Source organism: Podarcis gaigeae (genome assembly GCF_964106915.1).
Source record: "Podarcis gaigeae genome assembly, chromosome: 15".
Taxonomy (NCBI): Eukaryota; Metazoa; Chordata; class Lepidosauria; order Squamata; family Lacertidae; genus Podarcis; species Podarcis gaigeae.
In genome coordinates, this window is record NC_139692.1 from 6,338,098 (window position 1) to 6,354,595 (window position 16,498).

The following is a 16,498-nucleotide window of genomic DNA, read 5'->3' on the forward strand; positions in this document are numbered from 1 at the left end:
ATTCCTTTAACGGAATACCCGTGCAGCATTGGAGGGGCAGGCCCAGCCTATCCATACCCCTCCACCAACCAATTTTAACCAATGCCTAACCGCCACCCGAGCCCTTTACGCTCGCCGCCAACCACTCACAGACTAAACCACACCCTCAACTTGGACACCACTGCATCCAACCAGACATCATTCCCCAACGGGGAAAGATGCACCCCATCATCCCTGAATAATTCAGAGGCCTTGAACGAAATCAGAGGGTGAGGAATCACAAATCCGCCCAAACCAACCACCAATTTGCTTGCCGCGGAATTAATCCGCTTCCTAACTCTTTCGGTGGCCGCCGGGCAAGGGCTACCCCTCCAAATGCGGCGTTTCAGCAGCTGCGACCAAATTAGTGTGGTTGAAGGCACCAAGGCCGCCAAATCCCTCAAGTCCAGTAATATGGCAGCACGCAGCCCAAAGCAGGAAGAGGAAACCATATCATTCTCCCCCAGCTGCACCACTATCGCTGTAGGGGGGCCAGCGTGGAGGACCCGTCTGTGCATGAGAGGCAATAATTCTCTCCACTGCATCCCTCGTCTGGAAATCCAGGACACCTGCACGTGCTGCGGAAGGCCCAAGCCAGCTCCCAGACCAGATTGACGAGCTCTGACAGCGGCCCAGTGCACAATGCTGTGTCCCACTATCCAAATACGGATAGCGGCCAGACCTAGGGTTAAAACACAAAAATGTCAGTACACACACCACCATTATTTCCTCACATATACTTTGAATGCATCCGATCTCCAACGACCCAGGTCCTTTATCCTCCTTGCAGACAAACCCCAATGGGCAGCTGTCGTTGCGGCACCAATACGGAAGGAGTGAGGAGCAAATTCCGATGCTTTGCGGCCGCAGGCCACTACCACCTTGCGCATCACCTTAGTGAACTGATGCCGGACTAAAGGGTGCCCATTTTCATGAATAAACAAAGGCCCCTCGCCTGCCGGCCGCAAGGACAAGTATCTCTTAAGATCCTTTACGGGGCAAGGACCCTTCTCTCCCGTTGCCGAGAGCCGAATGACGGCTCCCCTACCCACCTGGTCGGTCTTCGAATTCCTGATATGCACCCTCAGGTCCGACTGTGACATGCTCACGTCCTGCAACAGCAAACCCCTGGAACCTCCATCCCGTTTTTGCTCCAGGACCACCTCGCCTACCCTCAGTGCCCCAAAGAATGCCAAGGAAAAGGCTGCTGAAAATAGACGGGCCTCAAACTTGGACCAACAGATGCTCCGCAGTTTACTGCGCATCTGTATCAGCAACTCAAAAGTGATGGGACTTCTGGGAACAGTCCTCGATGGGGTGAGCCGTCCCCATCCCTCCAATGCCCGGCGCACCACAAACTTCCTACATGGGTCCTTGTCAAAAGTGGCCCTGCTAAAGAAAGAAATTGCTGCCGAGTGAAGTCGCAGGGTCCTAGCCGCCCGGCGCATCTGGAACAAATGTGCCAGATACTTAAGCACCTGGGCAGTAGAATGAGGGGTGATGACCGCCCCCGCCGATTGGCCATTAAAGGACAGAAAATCAGCCCAGGCCTTCTTATAGGACCTTAGCGTGGAAGGGGCGACTGATGCTGCTACTCCCTGTGAAACTAAGTGTTGCCAAGGTTCCAGAGATGATCCGGGAAAATCTCCGGACGGTCTCGAGCCTCTGGCGCCAATGACCTGAATCGTTCCATCTGAAAACGGGACAGAGCATCAGCAATCTCGTTAGAAATACCCGGAACGAAGCGAGCAGAAAATACAATATTAAAACGCAGACAGTGCAAAACAAACACCCGAAGCAAGGCCGAAACCCTAGATGACCGGGATGACTGCTTAGCTAAAACAGTCACTACTGCCTGGTTATCGGACCAAAAACAAACCCGATGGTCCTTAAAATGCTCGACCCACAAGTGTACCGCAACAACTATGGGGAAAAACTCAAGAAATGTCAGGTCTCGAGTTATCGCTTCCCCACACCAAACCTGGGGCCAAGGTTCAGCACACCACCTGCCGTCCCAAAACAAACCAAACCCCAGTGACCCTGCCGCGTCCGAATGCACTTGAAAATCATTGTGGAGGTTCAAAGTGTCCTGCCACAGTGATACGCCATTAAATTCTTCCAGGAATTCCAGCCACACACGGAGGTCGGCTTGCACTTGGGCGGACAAACGAACCCTATGATGCGGTGCCTGCAGCCCCGAGGTAAGTTTGGCCAGGCGAGAGCAGAACGGGCGCCCCGGCGCCACCACCCTGCAAGCAAAGTTTAAATGACCTAGCAACGACTGAAGCTGTCGCAAGGTAACCTTCCTCAATGGGAGCAGTTCTTCAATGACCTTCCTTAAAGCAACTAACTTATCTGGCGGCAAACTAGAGGTTTGGGCCACGGTATCCAACAAGATACCCAAATAGGTAAGTTGCGTAGTGGGACCCTCAGTTTTCTCTGCCGCTAATGGAACCCCCAGGTCTTCAGCCAGGGACGCAAAGGCACGCAGCAGAACCACGCAATTCCCCGTGTCCCTCGCGGAGGCCAGTAAAAAGTCATCCAAATAATGCGTAACCCCGCCCAAACCGGTTCTGTCGCGCAAGGCCCATTCCAGGAATGAGCTGAAACACTCAAAAGCCGCACAAGCTACCGAGCAGCCCATGGGCATAGCCTTATCAAAATAGAATCCCCCGTCAAACTGAAAACCCAGCAGCCAGAAATCCTCAGGATGAATTGGCAACAAACGAAAAGCCGACTCAATGTCGCACTTGGCCAATAGGGCACCAGGCCCAAACTTCCTTATCATCTTGATCGCATGATCAAGAGAGGCATACTTCACCGAACAGAGCTCCGGGGGAATTACGTCGTTAACCGACGTACCATTAGGATGAGAGAGGTTATGAATTAGGCGAAACTCCCCCGGGGCCTTCTTGGGAACTATTCCCAAGGGTGAAATGTGCAAATTAGGAAAGGGGGGGGTGGCGAAAGGACCAGCCATACGACGTAAAGCCAGCTCCTTTTCAATTTTCTTACGCGCCACACCAGGCATGTCCTTAACGGATTTCTGGTTCCTAGGATTCTGGGCTACAGGGGCCACGACCACTGGGATCCTAAATCCCAGCGAAAAACCATTACTCAAATACGACGCTGACTCTCTGTCTGGGTAAGATTCCAGTAACGCCAGTAACGGCTGTAGCCGAACCGGAGTATAGGCCAAAGAAAAGATATCACTTTCCTGCTCCGGGAACAGGAGGCTGGGCAGGGACCTTGGGGGGCTGCTGGGAGCCCCCTCCCCTGCGAAAGGGCCGCCTGGCCGCGGAGCAAGCAGAAGCCGAGTGGCTCCCAGAGCATTTGTCACAAAGGTGTGCGAATTTACAGGCTTGACGTTGGCAAATGCCCTTATTAAAGTCCCAGCAGAACCACTTGCGCCCAACTTTTTGGGTGGCAGGCTTGAATTTTTGCAACTCAGAAGCCTTCTTCTCAATACGTGGTGCCACATAAGTGGTCCACACATCCAAGTCCTTCCTGTCCCAGCGGGCCGTCGGTATCTTGGCCGCCCTACGCCTAAAGTTCTGGTCATATGATAATGCAGCAGTCTCGCCAGCCATCGTAAAAGCTGAACGGACAATAGACAGATAAACCCAGAGGTGCAGAGACCTCTTGGGATACGCTGCAGAAATCACACCAGCAAAAACCTGGAAACTATCCATCCAACGTTCAAAAGTCCTGTCAGCCTTTGCTACAATTGTCCGTCTTTTGGGAACGGAAAGGCCCTTGTCCAGCGGCTCCCGACCATCAAGCGGAGGAGCCAAGCTGAAAATATCCACGTAGCGGCCATCCAGAATCCTAGACCGCAATTTGGAAGACAAGTGGGCACCAGGAATAATATCCCTAGCAGAATTGGTGGAGACTCTTACGTCAGGCACCAGGACCCCTTCTCGACACTCCTGTACGGCGCCATACCTGGCCCTATGAGAATTTGCCCTACGCTCCCAAACCCACTTTGGCAGCCCCGACGACTCCCCGTAGCCCCAGTAAAGCTTAAGGGGGGCCCCCTCATCACTGCTAGAGCTGATGGAGGAAGTACCTGAAGTGGAGGACGATGTGTCCCTCCGTCTCTTCTTAGAGTGCCTCCTGGAGCCCCTTTTTCGGCGACGATGCCCACCGGAAGAGGACCTTGGAGGAAGAGGAAGACTGTCTTCAATCGAAGAATCTGACGCTTCACCCTGTTGCACTGCACCTGGGGCTGACTGAACAGAGACAACTTGTGAATGAACTGGATTAGAATGCCCCAGCGCTGGGGGCCGTACAGGTGAGCCCCGTACAGCGCGGCCCCGGGTCGATGCGCTTCTTCTGGCGCCGACCCTGGCACGACCACGGCCCCTAGGCACTGCATCCTGCGATACAGGCAGCACCGAAGGTTGGACCTGCGGAGCATCAGGTAAGCCAACTCCGGCTAACAGTGGCTCCCCTTCTTCACTAGATGATGATGCAGGAGAGGAAACATCCACCGGGGGAGGCGGGAATGCTGATGACGTTGACGGGGTCGAGCAACGGTGTAGCAGGCCATCCATCTCCGCCTCTACCCTTGCCAGTGTCACCGGGTCGCCAGACAAACTTGAAACCATAGCCTGGATGCGTTTCAAGGACTGACCAGGCTGCGGAGATCGCAAGGCCTGGGATGGGCCTTTTATAGGCCGCTTCGAGGAGCGGGCTGGAACAGGCCTTCCTGCTGCCTTCTTAGGAGCCATTCCTACTACTGGTGAGAAAAGAAAAGAAAATAAAATTAAGTAGAGGGAAAAAAAAAAAAAAAACCAACTAAGTTCTTTAAGACGCTAGAATCTGCAAGAAAATGAAGCAGAATGAATTAAATAGTTAATTAAAACTAAGACCTAGACTATAAAATGATGCACCAGTAGACAGGAGGCAACCACTTGCTTACAGATTATGCAACAGATCGGTAACCCAGGAGCAGCTGGGAAGAGCACCAGCCACCAAATCAGAAGCTGTCCAATACGGAAACAAACCACAACCTTGTGCTCTTTACCAGCACACACACCTACACTAGCCGTCCAGGCTGCGTGCAATTGAAGAAATTAATTGCCTGCAAACATATCAACTGCCACAAGAGGTCGCAGTAGTACCAATTATACTCAGCCTAGGATAAAGCAACCACCAGGCCCTGCAATTACTAGGCCTGAACGCTAGAGGCCGCCACGTGGCCGAGAGGAATCAAAATGGCGCTCCCGCCTAATGAGGCTGCAAAATGGAGGCCTCACAGCTCTCCGCTCAAATCAATGCACCTCTGGGGACAACCAGCGGCACCCAGCCCCCCAGCAACACCAGGCCGGCCTCCCAGGGCCTGCTACAGGGCAAGGTAAGCCACCCCTAGCCAGGCAGCCAGCCGCAGGGAAGCAAAGGCCCTGAATAGCGTTTTCGCGGGGGGGGGGAGGGGGGGAGGAAAAAAGGCCCGAAAACACAGGCCGCGGCACGTCGCGGCGCGAGCGCGCCCACCCCCCCACAAAGCGCGCACCCCCGGCTCTCACGGGGAATCGGGGCCCCGCTTGCCCTCGGAGGCCGATGCAGGCCTCTCCGGAGCCTCCGGAGGCCAAGGGAGCGCCAAATCGCAGGGAGGCCCCCGGCACCTGCAGGCCCAGGCGGCGGGGGGGGGGATCGCGCGAAAGCCGCCCAGGAGGCCTACTCCGGCACCAACAGAAGCCTGTGGGGAAGGGAGAAGCAAGGACAAACTGAGAAGAAATGTTCCCTTGACTGGGGATCGACCCTGCAAGAGGGCAGGGGAATTGAGGGAAGCCCTCCCCACACGGCCCCTGGGCCCAGGCCGAGCACCCCCCCCCCCGACTAAATTAAAGGGAATCAAAACAAACAGGAAAATTAAATAAAGTGGGGAAGGATCTTTCAGCAACAAATTAAAGAAAGAGGAGAAAATGGAGGAAGAAAAACAAAGGGAAAAGGTATACGACCCAAACTTCTGCTGTAGTCACTCAGAGATCCGATGAGATCCGATGTCCACAGCAAAAGAGAAAGAGAAAGCTGTGGACCTTGCTTAAATAGCCACTGACCCCACCCCTAAGTTTGCAACATCAACTTTCCCCAGATAACCAGATCCTCCCATCTAAACAAGCCCTGGCTTTAACTTGCCTAGCAATCATGGGGTGCCTTGTATAGCCCCATCCGCAACCCGTGCTCTCCTTTTAGTGAGAACACGCTTTGCCAGCAACCTGCTTATACATTGTCCCCTGCAACCATGTTCTGCTGATGCAAAACATTTCAATGGTGCAAAGCATTTCCCCTGTGGAGCTGGTATACCGCTAGGTGTGTTTAACCTATTGCTATGGTGAATACAACCTATTTATACAATGAATACAAACCCTGCCTCTGTAGGCTCCTTGCTGAGGAAGGGTGGGGTATAAATTCAATAAATAAAATAAAAACCCATCAGGTTTGTTCTTACTGGGGGTTTCCCCCCCATAATCTGAAGCGTATAAGCAGGCAGAGCTATAAATGTATATTCCAGAGGAAATCTTCTTATTACTACCATCACCATCAAATGTATGAACTATAATATTGATTCCTCTAGCCATTTCTTCTTATTTTCCTAGAGGGGTCCAGATAAAGACAACCAAGGTCAGATATGTCTAAAAGTAAGGATGAGGTGATAGGGTGATTATTATTATTATTATTATTATTATTATTATTATTATTATTATTATTATTTTAGCCAAGTGAACAGTTCCTGAATGCAAAGACCAGAAGGTCAAAAGCACCACTTCTCATCTGTCTCCATGTCAGCACAATCACTAACATGCAGGAAAAAAGCATTTGAAGTCAAAGCCTTCAACATGTTGACCTGGCATGTTAATTTGTCATCTCTTGCCCAGAGCTGACCGAAGTACCAGAAAACAAGGGGGAAATTGGCTTCTATAGAAAACTGGGGAAATGACAAAAGAACTCCAACTGAACAAGGCATAAGACATGTCAGAAGTGTCCCCCATCCTGCTTTGTGGGGCTAGGAGCCAATTTTGGTCTGGCCTATTCAGCGTGTAACTTTTCTTTTGTCCTCATCCAAATTTCTCCCCTGATTTTAGAGTCCTAAACCATACCTGTCTAGATCATATGAAATACAGCACAAAGTTGTGTGACTTTCCCAGTCTTCAGCACAGTTTGCCACACCTCCATCACTTTGCTGCTGCTTTTTTTAAGTCCTCGTGAAATTTTGTCAGCATTTAGTGTACATCTACACATTCTTTTTGCAATTTGCAAGCAACTTTCCACAATAAAATGCATGTTTTCAGTAATATATGCATTGTATGCACACCTAATACAGTATACACATTTTTGGCTGGAAAATGGCTTCAGGGATTTGTGAATTTCAGATGATAGCTGTGTTTTGTTTCACGTACTGTTTTCATGTACTTTACTTCTGTTTGGTTGTTAAAATGGGAAATGAACTTAATTTCTCTCCCATCCTTACTCGAGAGTAACACCTGACTTACACAACCCATGTCTAAGCCTGCAGTTCTGTCCCTCTGCCCCCAAGTATTTATTTCTTATTTTTTTCCCCCAGCAAATGAAAAAATATATTTTCAGAGGAAATATTCAAACACTGATAGATAAAAGTCTCTATGCAAAAAAGGCATAAGAAGCTGCTGCAGGAAGGACTGTGAGCAACATACAGGTAGCACTCAGGTGAAATTGTTAAGCTCCCTTGTGGGTTTTTTTTATATTGGATGCTGTATTTGGTTTAAGTAATTTTGCTATATAGTATTGAAATGTGGTATTTTGTATGTTATTATATTTCTTATTGTTTTCCTACGTGCTTATGAAATAAGCGGGGTCCAGTATGGTTTCATATTGGATCTGGGACTGCGTGTTCAGATTTCTATGCTACAGAGGGTCCCCATCCAACTCTACAATTCTATGATTCTATGCAATTGCTTTTGTAGTGTTTGTTTGAAATGCATTCCTGTTTTCTTTGCTGTAAGCTGCCGCCAGCACAATACCTCTTGTGGAAGAAAAAAGTGCCATATAAATAAAATGGAGGACTGAAAATGTCAGAGATATGTGCTTCACTCCAACACCACCTTTCGGGAAAGGCTGTGCATATATGAACAGAACGTCTGAAAAGCAATGTGGTCAACTTTCATAGGCACTCCAGAAAGATACCACAGTCAATGGTAATCAAGAGCTACAGAAAATTTCCAGAGGTTCAGCAGGGTTGCACTCCCCTTTTCCTAGGTTGAAATGGATCTAGCATATTCATGGGGTGGAGAGAGTTTTGCAAGCATCATCAGGATAAATGCTGGTTGTGCACACCAAGGCTATTCAGATGAGCTTTCTATCTTCTGCACCCTTATGGTTGCGTCTCGAGGCCCCAGGACCCACCCCCAAAATACATACACACGGATACTTATATTAGTTTAAGTTTGGGGGCAAATTTTGGCCACAACTTTATTGAAATAAAATCATACGAGCGGTATTGGCTTAGGCATTGACTCCCCACTATAACTGACTCCACCTCTCAGGGTGATCGTCCAATGGGGTAAACCAAATGAGGGAGCAAGGTCGATGAGGACCAACCTAAGCTCACCCCGGGGTTCCTGTGGTCCTGGCATGGCCCTAGCCCCTCAAGCGGACTTCAGACAAGATCCAGGATCCCCAGATTCCTTTAATGGAATACCCAGTTCCTGGAGGGGGAGGTGATGGCCGCACCTCCCCTCCCCACAATCCAACTGAGCCAATGCCTAGCCGCCACCTTACAAGTTGTGACGATTTGCTAAGGGGTAGGCGAAAACCGAATGGCTAAAGCCAATCTGCCAAATGGAAAAATTCCTACCCAGCCCCTGTTCCAAAACAGGCAACCCAAACCAAAGCAAGGCCAAGTGACTCTACCTAAACTAGGGAGGTTGAGCGGGTGCTCAGCAGTGCAAAGCAAGTGCCCCACTTGCATCACACTGCCATTTTTTAAAGTCCCTGGGATCACGCCACCTACTGGCTATTGGCTGAAACTGCCTGGCGTGATCCCAGGGGAATGGCCAGGACTTCCTGCTCCTTCCCCCTCCCCCGCCACCATTTTAACCCTGTCAGGTGAGCTCTTGGGTCCCGACCACAACCATGACCCTCTGTTATGAGGATCCCATTTCTTGCTCTTGTTGCAAGTGCTTAAAATGCTGCCTTTCACTGATGGCCACCTAAACTATGACCACACATAGCATCTTGCCAGCACCCATGTAGCAGGCCCTGCAAGCACAGTTTCTGCATACTTCAAGTTGCAATGAACATAAGCACCTTTTGTTCCAAGCTAATATTTTTTGTGTGTCACAGAATCTGTGGTTGCCATGGAAACAATGACTTTGTCTAACCTTCATGGAATTGCACCTGGACCGAGCACATGGCAAGAGATTTTTCAACTGTGGAATATTTTCAGGAGTTTTTTTTCCTCTTTATAATGGAACAATTATTTCATATACTTATATACAGCTTAATACCAGACTAGCCTCTAAATTGTTTATTTTTTTTAAAAAAAGCAAATACTCTATACATATGATTATTTGCGTGTATACACATATGCAAACAAACAAAGCACAAAATACACTATCAGGTGAAATGATAAAAATCCCCCTCAAAGAAGGTCTGGAATGTGGGGTGGAAGCTACAGTTGTGAGAGGAAATTGGGTAGAATTAGCCACACTTTCAGAGTGATTTAACAATCAATCCATCGTCCCAGGAAACTCAGAGGATTGTAGCTCTAAGAAGGGACTACGGGTGCCCTAACATCTCTCAGCACTTTAAACAAATCACAGTTTTCAGGATTCTTTGGTGGAGGCCATGCCTGCTAAAGTGGTATCAGAGTGCTTTAAATGTATGGTGCAGATGTGGCCTAAGAATCAAATCTGTACATTGATTTGGTCATTTTGCAAGCTGATTCAAGAGGGAGATACAAACAAAGTGCCTGGGAAGGAAGAAAAATGATGCTCACTTCTTTCTCTCTCTCCACAGCATATTGAATTGTGAAAAGCTCTTTGAGTAGAACATGGGGTGGGGGAGATTCTCTCTCCTTTCCAAAGAGAAGAAAGAAAAATGAGAAATATCATTGGAGTAAGAATTACAGAGGTGTACAATAATTGCTTGGCACTACTATACACTCCAAAGGCAGTTTGGAGCTTTAAAGCCGGCATATTGTCCAATTTATCATCTTCTTTGCAGCTTTAAAAAAAAACTTTTAGCAAGGGACATACATCATAACACTCAGCAAATTTTAGGAACGGATACTCAATGCGGACAGATGGTGCTTAAGATGTGTGATGACTGACTGACTTTGTTCTGAACATGGCAATGTCAGGGGGAGGAAAGAAAGGCTTTTTGGGTTATTGCCTATTATCCAGGAATGACCAGTATTGTAAAGTTAGAGGCAATAAGGTACTACAAAAATGAGGCCAGTAGGACTACTTAAAAAGAATACGGTGTTCCTGCCATGCTATGAAGCAAGGCTCAAATTAAGACAATTGACCCCTTAATGCTATTATATTTATAGCGGCATCTTATTGCGTGCTGAAAGCAAGGGTCTTTTGTTTGTAACAGAGCTTCTAGCAAAATACTCCAGCTGTCCAGTCGCTGAGGTGTTTTCACTGATAGCTTTGCCTCAACAAAAATATCAGGCAAAATACCTCAGTCACAGAGCACCAGTGTACCTGCCAGTACCTCCTATGATGCCAGTGAAAGGTCTCACTGAATATTCCCTCAGAAACCCACAAGGCATGAGAGGTTGGTTGTTCTTCCTGCTCACTTTTTGTAAGCACTGGCTCAGGCTCTTCTACGCTGAAGCCATTATGCCATGCTCCTATGGCAGCCATTTTGTGTTATGCCAAACCCCCAAGGCAGCCATTTTGTGTTGTGCTACACACGGCACATTCTCAAAATCCGAAATGTGCTGCCCATTAGCCCGAAAAAGTTGGTGACCCCTAGTCTAAAGCTCTGATATGTTTCATGTATGTAATCCAGAGAGAACACTTCCTTGTCACACTCGAGCCTCATTTTTAAAAAAATTTTTTTTTAATGTATAAGGTCAAATAGCTGAAGGGAGCAAAAAATTAGGGGGGAAGGTATCTCATTTCTCCTTAGTATATATAAAAACCAGGGAAGGAAGAGAATTATGTTCCGTCAGCATTTTTGACGAAACTGACCTAATTTGCACCTCCTAGAAAAGTTAAAATGTCATTGCGTGTTCAGACCCAGAGGCCTCCCCCCATAAATAAAGACACATTTGACTCAAATTTTAGTTTTGGTTTTTGGCAGAATTTAGGCCACAACTTTACTGATTACACAAAGTGAGTGGTTGCATAGGCTCTGGTTCGAATAGCTCCCTGCACCCTTGCAGGCAGTGCTGACCCAGGGCACCAGCATAGGTCAGCCTAGGGTGAATACCTGGGTAGGCAAAAAGCCAGGAACAGACTATGTTTACCCCCCAGATGCTCCCCTGGACTCAGGCACAGGCACAACGCCCTCTCGGGGGTTGACCAAACCAGTTAAGTCCCTGGATTCCTTTAACGGAATATCCTTCACATAGGGTTGGCAAGAGCATTCTCCCATCCCTATCACCTGAACCAGAGCCTATCCACAACCTTACAAGTTGTGACGATTTGCGATGCGGCAGGCGAAACCCAAATGGCAACAGCCAATCAGCCAAGTGGGGAAAATTCCTGCTGTGCCCCTGTCCCAATGACAGATGACGCACGATGGCATAACAAGGTCATTCGCAAAAACTGCCCTAAAAGTAGGGTGTTCCGAATGCACAAGTCAAAAGAGGAAGCTCTGGGTCACGTGCATGGGTATAAATAGGTCCCTCGATCCGTTTGGACTGCACCCCATTGGCCAGATTAAACCCAACATTGAGGGACCTACCAATCAGGTGTTGTGGCTGACCAATCTTACCCACCCACAACACAGGAGGTCGGTCTCCAGGTCTTACCGCAACACGTGCCCTCTTTGAGGGAGGACATGATTTATCCTTTTTGGGATTGTGCACTTCTAATTTCATGGTGTGGGGATTGTCTTGAAAAACATTTTTTTAAAGAATTAACCCAGCTCAGCAGAGGTGCCACCCTTTGAAACTGCTCCAAGCAGCTTTTCACTGTGTGATTTTTATAGTCATTTCTTCTTCTCCTGGGATTTCCCCAGATTTATTTTTTAAAAAAACCTGCAGAGATGGGGTCAGACATGTTTTAAGGCAGCAACATGTGGAAACAGGATGGAACAGGCAGGGACAGACCCATCCATTCCTACCTGTAGCTCAGGATGTAAGAAGGCGTGATTTTCTGTGCTTCCCCGTGCTTATTGCATGCAACCAGTGGCGTAGCGTGGGGGGTGCAGGGGGGGCCGGCCACACTGGGCGCAACATCTGGGAGTTAGGGTTAGGGGGCGCAAATCCACGGCTTAGGGGGCGCAAATTACTTGCCTTGTCCCGGGTGCTGACAACCCACGCTACGCCACTGCATGCAGCACTGTTCCAATTCCTCTGCAGTTTGTCTTCCATACATACACAAAAAATGTTATGGTTCAACTTTTCTCCTGCTGTGGCAAAACTGCATAGCTTATGTAATTAATTATGCAAATTATGTAATTAAGTTGTCATTACATCATTCCACTCAATTCATTTCAGTACAAAGGAAACACAATGAAAACTGGGGGAGTGGGAAATCCTAACATTTTTTTGACTGAAAGCAGCAGCGATAGAGAATACCCATCATATTTGCTGGATTGATTTCTGTTCTGGACATAGAACAAAGAAGCAAACATTGGCAATTCCTGTTCCTATTTCCACTTTTGTGGGAATTCTCTGACATACCTATCTGTCTCCATGCCTAAATCCATAATACAATGCATATCTTTTCCCTGTGTACTGCTTTGCTTCTCCTTTCCCCCCTCCCATTTCTCTGATGTCCCTAAGCTGAACTTTAGCTTGTAAGCTCCCCAGGGCAGGGACCAGTGCTCATGTGCTCCATAAAGCACCATGGGCACACTCATGGTGCTACATAATAAATACATAATATTTGTTGCCTTCTGAATGACATCGCTGCATCTCAATGTCTGCTCTGTCAAGTGTGGCTCATACTTCCTAACTAAGAGAGGTGTTGGAAATGGAATAGCACATCTATTAATATTTCTGAAATGCACCCAAGCTACTATGATGAGATTTTATAAGTAATTAATGGGATAATACATTGTGGCTTACAGTTGTGCTTCTGGGCGGAATGGGTGCAGATATTTATTAGACTCAGAATATATTTTCCCCAAGTTCCAAAACATTACTTTGTTCAATTTGATTAAAGTTGAAAGAGCCTTTTAGGATGGATGGTCCTCTTCCTGTGTCATGATTTGAAGCTCTATGGATCTAAATGACTGTTTTGTAAAGCTTAGGCGTATGGATGAAAGATTCTATCCACTGTTCATTGACAGCTGTAAGTGAGATGTGGGGGACAAAAACTAATTGCAATCAACCCAGAAGTGTGGATGTTGCAGAAGCAACTAAGTGCTTCTGGCACACATGTCCTGCTGAAAGTCAGGGAAGAGGACATGCCCAAGTCCATAAAAGGCACTGCAAGCTACTTTGAGTGTATCTAGCAAAGAGTTAGCGTTTCTGTAGTTTTCTAAACATTCAGCTAACTTCACAGGTATTGTGTAAGTCTGGGTTGAGCAAACCTTTTCATTCCACAAGCCACATTCCTCCATGTGCAACCTCCCTCATGTGCAACTTTCAAGGGGCTGCATGCCAATGGTAGGTGGGGCAACAGGCAAAAGTGGATGGAGGAATGAATGCGACTCTTGTCTTTCTATAGGAGGTTATATTCCAGCTACACAGAAATCACCCACACCCACACAACTTCTCTCCATCTGAAAAGCAAGAGGCATTCTCTCAGATCAAGTGCACTTGAGGAGGCTTGCAGATCAGGGTCTTTGAGGATGTGGCCTTGGGAAAGTAGTGGTCTGGGGCGAGTCCTGGGAGACGGCTAGAGAGGGCCCATTTAGACCCTGGGCCTGAGGTCTCCCACCCCACCACCAATGAAGTCATCTTTAAAATATCCTGAGAAGGTATGCATTTTATCCTCTTCCTCTTCCCACAGTGCACCCCTTTATCTTCCTTTCCCCTTAACTTCACTGACTCAAAACCCAAACCAGGGGCACCAAATATAGGGGGCTTTGGGTGCCTGAGCCCCTACAAAATTTTTGTCGTGGGTGTTCGGCACCCACACCACAGGGCCCCCGACGCAACTTCAGAGGTCTCACAAGGCCTCAGACAGCATCTCTGAGACCTCGTGACACCTCAAAAGCTGACTTCCAGTGCCCATACCCATACCCATACCCTGGAGCCCAAGTTTGCTCATCTGACCCAAACAGATTTTCTGGCAGTGAGCTGGCAGGGAGAGCAGGTCATTCCCAGGTCGGAAAAAGAGAGAGAAACACTGGCTAACTTACAATTAGTTTCTTTATTAAGGAAAGCAGGACAAAGAACACAGAGACTTCTAAAGGTTGCTCTTGTCTCAATGAAACAGTTGTCTGGACTGGCTTGTAGCTCTCCCTTTACTCCCTGGCCCTCTGTGTCAGGCCCATCCCTCTATCTATGGCCAGCTCCAAGGGACCTTCTCTGTGTCTGCCTGGCTTTCTGCTTGGTTGCATGTGACAAAAGCCTTGCTCTAGGAGTGGGGTGGGGTGGGGTCTCCTAACAACTCTAAGGACCTTTAAAGATCTATGCTTCTCAGGATTCTATAGAGGAAGCCATGGGGTTTTTTTAAATAAATAAAAAAGTGGTAGGATACTGCTTTATATGTATAGTACACTTGATGCCTATCTCAATGGATAGGCAAGTTCAAGAGGTAAGGCACCAAAGGTTCAACCTGCATAGGGCTATATCATGTTCTCCCAAACTACTTCCTGTGCTCATAGCAGCTTTATTTCTATTGGAAGACAGCATGGAGAAGGAGAAGAAGAAAAGACCCAATTCCTCACACGTGGTGCTCTTATCATAGTAGGAGCCCCACTTTCCACACTTTAAAAAGAAGCTTTAAAGAGGAGAAATTGAGAGATCCAGTCACCAGCTTCCAGCATCTCATCTTATTTGGCCCTTAAGCAACAAAACTGATCTTTAGCACTGTATTTGTATAGCATCGAACATGCTTTTGATGTTTCAGAAATAGATTAAAATAACATTTATTTACTGTAAAAAAAATCATGCTTTGTTTTCACTCTTCTTTTTCTTTCTTTTTTCTTAGCAATTTGTAAATCCCCAAATTATTCCTAGTCAAATGAGCAAGCTGTTGTCTTCATTAAGGCCAAATAATTTATTTGCATGACTTCAGGTGGTCCTTGAAAACTGATGTAGGATGTCATGTTATCAGAGCAGGCGATGCATTAGCATAAGAGCTGTTTATTCAGCATTTACATCCTGAAACAAAATATGAATCAGTCAGGATTGAATGAATTACTTAGGCAACTAAGCTGATTATTCTGCAGTGTTTGGGTGCCAGCTGTTCAAAAATTATTAACACTGGCATGTCATGAAGTAATTGCCACTGGAAAGGAGTATGTTTTGTTCGTTCTTCATTAGAGCAGCATCTTCACTGCAACAGCTTATTAACTCAATTCCAACGCAACCTAGGAAAGATAGAGGGTTAGAGGGGAAATATATAGCCAGTGTTGCCTGATTGTTTTTAAAATGTTGCCCTTGATGGTTTGGGAGTCTGTTGGTGATAGAATTTAACACAGGGGAATGGAAGGATCCTTCTGATGATCCTGCCAATCATTTGTGTAGGGATAGTGTCATTATACAGATTAGTCGCTAGCTGGCACTGACATTAATTGTAACAAGAGCATCATATTTCTGTTCTCTTCTTAAGAGAGACAGTAAAGTTCTTGTCTAACTTCCTCACTGGTGTGTCCTTGCCCACCTATCAAGCTTGGGCCATGAGGAGAAGGGGAGAAAAGTTCCTCACCTCTACTATGCAATACTACTATGCAGGAGAAGGCCTTGACAATGTGGAAGGGGAAAAGAAGTTGCCATCACCACAAACTCTTCAATTCCTTGGCTTGAATTGGAGAATGCAGTACCTGGAAATTTGGACCACTCCAAAGCTGGTAAAGGTAAAGGTAAAGTGACCCCTGATCATTAGGTCCAGTCGTGGCCGACTCTGGGGTTGCGGCGCTCATCTCGCTTTATTGACCGAGGGAGCCGGCATACAGCTTCCAGATCATGTGGCCAGCATGACTAAGCCGCTTCTGGAGAACCAGAGCAGTGCATGGAAACACTGTTTACCTTCCCGCCGGAGCGATACCTATTTATCTACTTGCACTTTGAGGTGCTTTTGAACTGCTAGGTTGGCAGGAGCAGGGACCGATCAACATGAGCTCACCCCGTCGTGGGGATTCGAACCACCGACCTTCTAATCAGCAAGTCCTAGGCTCTGTGGTTTAACCCACAGCGCCACCT